Raw genomic sequence first — 8,508 nt, 5'->3', positions numbered from 1 at the left:
AAGACCAGTCTTAAAATATTATTAGTTATGGTTAGTTCTATATAACAAAAACATCTTAAGTTACAATCTGATAAATTGATTTTTCCAAAGGTCTTCAATTATGACCACCTACCTAATATCTATATCCTTGGTAGATTACAGTCTGATGTCCATATCTATCTCATAATTCCCAGATGTTATGATAATGTTGCTCAAGTTGTCTTAACCACCAGTCCAAATGGTCCCATATATTCAACAGGCAACAAATCAAAGTTTGAGGGGTAGAATAACATTTGAAAGTCAATATTGTATTTACAAACCATTCTCAGATCACATGAGCCATGTGGCAACAAGCATTATCCTGTTGAAAAATGCCATTACTATTTTCAAAGACAGTAACCGTAAAGTGCAATATCTGATCTGATAGAATGGTAAGATAACTAATAGCATTCGGAGAGTCTTCTATATCAACTAAGGCCATAAAGCTCACAATCCTCCATATGATAACTGACCTCCAAGCCCAGCACAGCAAGATTAACTTGCTGTGCTGGGATTTGGGTATCAGGATGGTCTATTTCAGCAGCTGTGCACCCCCACTCTCCAATGCCCATCAACCTGATGCAACAGAAATCTTGATTTGTCCAAAAAACAAGTTTTCCACTCATCAATGATTTTTATTGAGATGTCAAACTGGAGGCACAAGTTCCAATGTCAGGGAATTGACAAAATAGTCTTGATGGGTTTTATTGGCTGCATAATCTCTTACCTAGCAGTGTCTGTTAAATAGTTATATCTGGCATCGGTCATGGATTATTGTAAAGAGTCTATTGCTCTTAATAAAGCAGGTTAAAGTTTCTGCTGGTCTTGGACAATGATAATTCTTGACTGCCCACAATACAATTGCTTGGTGGAAACTTTTGTGTGGCTTTGCCATTATTTGAAGACTGTCATCACTATTAGAGCAGCAGTGGATGGAACAATACACAAAGTCATTGGTTATAGAGATGCTTGCACCCTTCCATCTGGCCCTTATAATCATCTCCTTCAGAACTCTTCAGATCCTTGCCTTTGTTCATTTTCTGTGTAAAAATAGATGCAGTATTCCTGTATTTATCTGCTTATGACTAATACCTGTTAATCATGTGGCTACTTCTCCCAAAAAGTGCAATTTACTTCATTTGCATAGGTGGTCATAATAAATCTAAACAACAATGCATATTGGAAATCAATCCTACTGCAGAAAGATAAGCAAAAGTAAGTTTTTCATGCCAGCATAGTTTTGCATTACTTCTGAATTCTTAAAGCCCTCTTCTCACTTAAAAGATCAGATAACTACCAACCTGTGAAGATGGAATTAGTTTCCTAATTGATCCCTAGTCACACTTTAAGAACAGGTTCAATCTGTATTTGAGTGAGTGATTGGGTATACTGATGCAAGGTTAACTGATTTGTAAAATTTTAAGAAATTTAAATAATAAAATGAATAAATAATATAATTGTAAGGAACTGAGTCCGAGCATTATTTTTATTTTATTATTATTTCCGTTTTATTATCTTTTGTTTGGGGCTTATGTTTATTTAGGACAAAGGTTCCCCACCACTCTCTTGTTAATAATGAAAAATGAAGATAAAACAACTCATGGAGAAATAAGCGCCGTAGGAAAAATCTTGCGCACTTGCGCTGCCCGGCGGAAGTAACAGTCCGCAGAAAAAAAATGGAGGGGGGAGTCCCCACAATCACTAGTAGAGAAATACTTGATAAACCGTCTTAACATCCCAGAAAATTATGATAAATATTTTGTAAACGGTTTATAAGCTTTGTCGGAAACTTAAAGCTGCCAGAAAAGAAAATTAATGTTAGCAACTAAGTATGTAAATAAGGGGAGTAACTCAGCTCAAGTGTGACGTCACCTCACAGTATAAAACCCGTACGTTAACCGAAGAAGAGAGAGGTGAATTCCAAATCAAGGCGACTTTGAGAGCGAGGTTAATTCGAAAGCGAAGTATTTTCTGATAGAAGTCCAGATTGATAATTGGACGATCCAAGGTGTTAAAGAGGAGTGTCGATTGACGATATCGAAAGGATTGAGGAAATAGTTTCTTCGTATAGTGAGGTGACGGATAGACGTTTAATTAGTAAGAGATTTTGTTCATAGTTTCTAAGTATTTGATTGTCGAATATTCAAAGGGGAATTACTATTAAGTTAAGCTAAGTAGCTGAGTTTATTGTCGGGTTGACTTGTTGAATTTCGTTAATAAATTTTGTTTGGATTATTGACATTTGTACGTAGTACATTCTAGTTGCCAATTAAATATATTTGAACTTTTGATCTGACTTGATATTTATCGTTATTATTACTAATTTTTCGGTGCACGCTTAAAAGCCCAGGCCTGGCAAACTAATCTCGAATCCGCGTAAAGTACCTGTTAGGTTAACGGAAGTTTTACTGACCGCAATTATAGTCGGTTTCCTAAGATACTAAAAATAGTACTTTACATAATTTAAACAAGATGTAACGATGAACATGAAATACACAAAGCAATATTAAATTTTAGCAAATAAAGAAAAAGATTATAAAATAATTTTAAAATGAAAACCAACACACAGTGGAACCTCGCTTAACAAGCATAATTCGTTCCAGAACCTTACTCATAATGCAAAACACTTGTTAACCAGCGAAACAATTTTTTCCACAGAAATTAACGTAAAATACAATAATGTGTTCCATGCCAAAAAAAAATACTCAAATACCGTATTTACTTGCATATAAGATGAGGTTTTCATACATTTTTCACTGCTTCAAAAACCTAGGTCATCTTATATGTGCGAGCAAAGGATCCTTTGTGTTTTTGCAATAATTTTTGTGAACTGTGTATAGTTCATGCTGCCGTTATAGCAGAGTGTTATCAAGGTCAAGGTGAATGTAGCTTTTAAAGAGATGATCCGAAAATAGCTGGTCACTTAGCAATGATTATAAATGTAGTTATTTCATATTTCTTAAATTGGTATTTTTAATGAATATTTGTACATTCTGCATCATTAAAAATAAACTTTTTCCTGTCATGTGCATTATATTTTGGTTTTGCTACATAGGTATCAGGTGCGTGGAAAAGCATTATTCAAAATCTGATAGCAGTCGTTCGGGAAATACTGCATTTTAAATTCACTCGACGGATCAGAGGACGATGCTTTGTGGAGTAAGAGTGGAAAAGAGGAGAATTGTAATGAAGCTTTGGAGGGTGAGTCCGAGTAGACAAAAGATGATAGCATCAAGAAAACATGGTTGTTTGCCTTAATACATGCATTTGATGATAAGTTATTTGTGATTAAATGTATTAATACAATTCTTTCATTTAATTTTCTTTATTTTGATCTTTAAAGTCACACCTCGTCCTATATGCAAGATTGTCTTATACGTGAGTAAATACGGTATTTTACATATAATGTTTATTCAAAGAAAATTATACAATGTACAGTACATTGTTAAGGAGCGTGAATCATCATCATCATTCCTTCTAGCACGGAATGAGCCAACCTGGAATGCGAATTCAATTTGCAGAAAATAAAAAAAATCACAGATAATAGCATGATTGAACATGCGCATGATCTGGGACTTCCCCTCTCCTCATCACTCGTTATGCGAAACTTTGCTCATTAACACGTTGACTGCCAACTACGAGATGACTCGTAGTTACCGTTCCTGCCTAGGACGCTACTTACGAGTTATATTGTAGTTTGTTTCCTTGCCATATTTGTGCAGCTACGATATAATTTGTAGTATATCAGTGTAAATATGAATAGGTAGCTTCAGGGGCAAGAACAAAAAAATCAAGTTTGGCTTACAGGAACAGAAAATATCAAAAAGTTTATTCAAAATCGAAAGCAAAACAATATTTTTATTGTTTGTGATAATTTTTAAAACAATCTTCTACGCAAAGGGGCTGGCTTCTCTGAACAGATTGGACAGAAATAACGCATTTCTCGGCGTTTTTTAGCTTTGGTACAAATTTGACATGGCTTTGTCGGATGTTGTTTTTCCTGAGTAGGTGGGATACTCTGTAAATAGTGAAGCTGTCGCAATCTAATTTTTTTTGAAACTGGTTGAATCTCTTCTCCAATCAACGCTTTGACGAATGCTTCTCTAAACTTTATAAGTTTTATTTTAGAAGTTGCTTTTTGAAAGAGTTTGTGCGCATTATGTATATATATATCTATAATATGTAATGCAACCTTTTTGGGCCATCTAAGTCTTTCTTAGAGCTGTGTAGTACGATAGCATTTGATCTGATCGGTCAATGCCAGACATTTCATGATTATAATCTCGAATTATATTCGGTTTCATTGAACATTTTCCATTGTGATTGAACACCTCTACCATTTCGACAACGTGCATGTTTGAAATGGTAAGGACTTCTCGTTTCTCTTTCCATTTACATACAGTAACAGGACCATTTTGCTGCCAAATAAACTCCCCCTTTTTCAGTTTTTGATTTACCACATCTCTGGGATTCCCCTTTCTGTTATTTCGCAGAGTTCCACACACACAAGTTTTTCGTGTAGTCAGTAATTTCGTAAGAGAAACAGAATTATAAAAATTATCCATGTATACTTTATATCCCTTATCAAGATAGTCTTCAAGTAAGTGTAAGACAACATCAGTAGTGTGGCCTAAATTACTGTCAATTCCTTCAGATTTTCCGCTGTAAATTGATATTTTCATAACAATACCATCGGATTCACATAGTTCATACAGTTTGACACCGTATTTGTTTTTTTTATTTTTTATGTACTGGCGAAAATGCAATCTTCCATGCCACAACATCATTGATTCATAGATACACACATTTTTATCAGGCGCACAGTTTTGGTGCGTATTATTATTGAAATGATTTAGTATAGGTCTTACCTTATATAATCTGTCAGAAGATGGTATTGAGCTATCAACTAAATGAAAATAATGCAGTAACAATTGGAATTTATTTTGACTCTCATGTGATTGCCAAAACATTATATTATACAATTTGTTTGTGCTCCAGTAATGTTCTATTGAAGGAAAAGAACAAGGGCCCATTTGTAATACAAGTCCAATAAAAACTTTCATTTCTGCAGTGCTGACATCTTTCCAGTGTGATACCCTTTTAGATTTTTTTATTTCTTTATGTTTTACAATTTCTTGTGCAGCATACAAATTGGTTTGTTCGACCAGTAATGCAAGAAATTCTTCCGAAAAAATAAGTCTACCAGCATTTGCACTGTAAGATTTGTCATATCCAATTTCAAACCAACATTTTCTTGGAAAATAAATAGTTCAGGATTTTGTTGAGTTCCTGTCCACAAATTATCGTTTGGATTTGATGTGGTTGCTTGAGACGCATCGTCATTGCCTTCAGGTTCGAGAATAGTCTCATCTTCAGGTTCGGAGACGACATCATAATCACTGTCCTCACTTGAATCCTCAGATGATACATAATCGCTACTGTCGTTACCATCCTCACCAAAAATTTTGTTGGATTCTGAATCACTTAGATTAGTGTAGTAATCAAGTTGTTTTTTAGTCAGTGGTCTTTTCTTATCCATATTGGGATATTTATAATTTGATTATAAAAATAAATAAAAAATAACACACTCAAAAAAGACGTAAACGTGATGTGCTCGCCTCTATATCCGATTTATTACTAATGAATTTAGATGCACATCTCTGATTGGCTGTAGCGAAGTGACAAAACAAATCGTGTCTGTGCACAAATTAACTCATAGTTTGGCTTTAGCGAAGAGCTTTCTGTTACATAAGCCAACTACGAGATAATTCATACCACCTTTATTTTAAGAAAAACGCATTCTATATGCTTTTTGATTATTACTATGTACTCTGAGTAGAGTTTTTAATAATATAATATAATTAAATTAAGTTGGTGTTTTACAACAGAATCCTGAAAAGTCACGTGGCAGTCAACATGTTAAGTGAGGTTCCACTGTATGGTGATTTTAAAATATTCCTAAATAGTAATTGAAGAATAATGTAATAGATAAAAATTATGAAAGAATGCTGAAAGAAAAATCAAAAATATTAATAAATATTAGCAAAAAATAAAATAATACAGAACAAAGATACAGAACCATATTTATAGTCCTTAAAAATCAGTCCATCCAAAGAATTTAAACTGGACACTAGGATTAAGAAAATCAGGTTTCTCGAGACATGTACTTCTTGTTCGCTATCAATTCAAAACATCTGGAGACAGTCCATAGAGAGTTAAGGGATAATATACCATTAACATATTGAAAAATAAACTACCAACAATCAGGTTTTTGAATTTCATATTCTAATCATTTTAATTTGAAATCGATTTACATATTTACTAATAAAAATGACTCAAACCATATGTAGAAAAACACACAATTATTATTTGGCATGCAAGTACAAATAAATTAATCTCATTATATATCCATATGAAATGACATTTCAGTATGTAATATGATTTCCTCAGATAGAAATGCAACACTTAATGCCGAGCAAGCCCCAGTAGCATATTTTTTCAGGCTGTCAGATACAGATACAGTGACGAAAAAGTTTAAGGAAAAATTATAAATTTGTACAATTACATAAAGTTTTAATCAATTTATGTCATATTTATAGATAAAGTAGCACTTAAAATTACAAAACATTAAAATATCTTTAATGTCAAATTATAACAATAGTAATACAGTGCCGTTTCACAAAATTGTGTATGGAACGAAACTTAAGAAAAAGCATGACAACTTCAATTACATTCCGTAAACATGTTAATAATTAAGAAAATCACCCTTTTCGATTATCTTAATCATTTGTGCAGTCATGGATTGAGAAAGTCTAGTTACAGTTTGATTGGGGATTTTCTCCCAGACAAATTTTATCAGATTGTGCTTGTTTTCATATTATGTGCCATTTTTAATGTTTCATGGATGAGAATGCCCCACAGGTTTCCACGGAGTTTAAATCAGGACTTCTGGCTGGCCGCTCAAGCAATTTCACTGAACTGGCTTGAAATCATGATTTTGATGTAGCAGACACGTGGATTGAGGCATTCTCCTGCTGAAGCAAATAGTCTCCAGAGACAGCAATAGTGCCTCTTAAGTTTTCGGCTAGGATACTGAGATAAGTCTGTGAAATGGTTTTACACTGTATGAAAATAATTGGGGTGGTTTCTTTTGCTGCAAAACAACTCAATTTCATCACAGAGCCACCTTCAAATTCATGCTTCCAAAAAGGCTTTGTCTTTATGAATGCCAATGGAAACCATCTAGTCAATCTAAGTTGAATTTATTTTCATCCAAAAACACATCTTTCCACTGAGGTCTAAAAGCAATGTGTTTCTTGGCAAATTTTTCTCTCTCATGCTGTTTTGCAAGAGAAAGATGCGACTTCACTTTTGCATACTGAACATTCTTTTGTAAAATATTACACACAATTTGACTAGTGCCAAGATTTCCTTTCTAATTTGATAACTTGATTGTTTCTTTTTTAGAAATAAGCTCCATGAACAACTGCTCTTTTTTTGATGAGCGGTAAGTAGTGTTAATGCTGTCAAACAAAAATCAATAAATCTTTACAATGTTGACATCAATATTCTAGAAATTTATAAATTATTGATATGTTGAATGAATCTTGGTTTCAAGCCCAATATCAAAATTTTGGTTTAGCAAAGCCCAAATGATAAGAGAAGATGGTCTATCTCTGCATTTTTGCTGGCCATATTTTTAATTCTTCAGATAATTATACACTACAGTCTTAGATTTTAATTTTAAAATTTCATGTCCAGTCATTCTGCAATTTCTAAAAGCAAGTATTTTGCCCCTTTCAGTCTCAAAGCTTTTTAGCATTTTGAAAATTCAAAGAACACAGCATAAAAGTTTGTAAGATACTCAAAGCTCCCAAACAGATAATAAAAGATGCAAATTTTTTTATGACATCAGAAAAAACATTTGACTTTATACTTCTTCCCAAGCTGTATTCTATTAATTAAATAGTTATTAAACAACATATCTAAATAGTTTTAAAATTATTAAAATGAATTCCACCAAAAAGTGTTGATTTTCTCCTCTAGTTACTGATTTGAATTTTCTACAATTGGTCAGGTTTTTGCCTATCCTTAAACTTTTTTCCATTGCTGTAATTTTCCCACTCTTCTTGTAGAGATATTTTTGAGATCTCCTGAGATATACTAGGAATGTCTTAAGATTTCCCCTATAGCATGTGTGGATTGCTCTTGTACATCTCATTCTCTACAGACTTATCTGATAAATATCCTCATTTTCCACACTGAACTGCTATTGTTGAATGTGGAAAGACATTGTTGTTTATAAAACAAAAAGAAGTTTGGTTCAAAAGTACCAAAGAACAGGCAAATATAACCTCTGATGACCTCCTTGCAATATCTTCCTGTGGTAACTGACATTATGTTATATATGGTCCTAGATCAAATCTCAAATTATTTTCTGGAATTACCTTTAGACCTATTTCACCAACAGATGATGATACAAATTGCAGA

General features: G+C 33.3%; 1 long non-coding RNA gene across 2 annotated transcripts in view; it reads right to left on the bottom strand.

The window, feature by feature from the left end:
* LOC136976413 (uncharacterized) overlaps positions 1-8,508 on the bottom strand; it is a 198,639-nt gene that overhangs the window by 158,613 nt on the left and 31,518 nt on the right. The gene's annotated exons all lie outside the window — the stretch shown is intronic.

This window comes from Centruroides vittatus, unplaced genomic scaffold (genome assembly GCF_030686945.1).
Source record: "Centruroides vittatus isolate TY-2023 unplaced genomic scaffold, ASM3068694v2 contig_400, whole genome shotgun sequence".
Taxonomy (NCBI): Eukaryota; Metazoa; Arthropoda; class Arachnida; order Scorpiones; family Buthidae; genus Centruroides; species Centruroides vittatus.
Note: the sequence above shows the minus strand (reverse complement) of the source record. Positions and strands in the feature narration are given on the sequence as shown.